At 45.9% G+C, this 799-nt stretch overlaps 1 protein-coding gene across 2 annotated transcripts in view; it reads right to left on the minus strand.

Moving 5' to 3' along the window:
• The window catches only part of LOC128250265 (uncharacterized), a 119166-nt gene that overhangs the window by 16711 nt on the left and 101656 nt on the right, over positions 1 to 799 (minus strand). The gene's annotated exons all lie outside the window — the stretch shown is intronic.

Raw genomic sequence — 799 nt, forward strand, 5'->3', positions numbered from 1 at the left:
CTCTCTGAAGGAGACTACGGCAGCAGTACTGGAAATTAATAATTATCACCAAGTCAACTTGGCAGTCCCAAAATTAGGACGAAAGCTGCCGTGAATTAGCTCCAAGAAGCCATCGCCTCTAGCTAGCTATGTGGCACATGAAACCTGTGTCCATTAAAACCTTCGAACAGGGGAGGTCAGCAGCTTCCCCTTGCTGGCTTGGCATCTGCAGACTAGACTAATTTCAGGGTGTTGCCCCTTGTCAATGCAGAGCAGCCATGCCAGCCAGGCGGCGCTACTGACTGTCTGTATGAAGGTTCATTTATCTAATTTCAGTGGAATCTATCCATTGGTTTTCAGAAATAGAGTTATTAATATTTCTAAGTCTCTCTGAAGGAGACTACGGCAGCAGTACTGGAAATTAATAATTATCACCAAGTCAACTTGGCAGTCCCAAAATTAGGATGAAAGCTGCCGTGAATTAGCTCCAAGAAGCCATCGCTTCTAGCTAGCTATGTGACACATGAAGTCTGTGTCCATTAACAAGGGGCATTGACAAGGGGCAACACCCTGAAACTAGTCTAGTCTGCAGATGCCAAGCCAGCAAGGGGAAGCTTAATGGACACAGGTTTCATGTGTCACATAGCTAGCTAGAGGCGATGGCTTCTTGGAGCTAATTCACGGCAGCTTTCGTCCTAATTTTGGGACTGCCAAGTTGACTTGGCGATAATTATTAATTTCCAGTACCGCTACCGTAGTCTCCTTCAGAGAGGCCGGTGTTAAAACGGGGGTAGCTGATGAAGAAGAATGTTCTCTATGT

The sequence above is a fragment of the Octopus bimaculoides genome, chromosome 20, assembly GCF_001194135.2.
Source record: "Octopus bimaculoides isolate UCB-OBI-ISO-001 chromosome 20, ASM119413v2, whole genome shotgun sequence".
In the NCBI taxonomy this organism is placed as follows: Eukaryota; Metazoa; Mollusca; class Cephalopoda; order Octopoda; family Octopodidae; genus Octopus; species Octopus bimaculoides.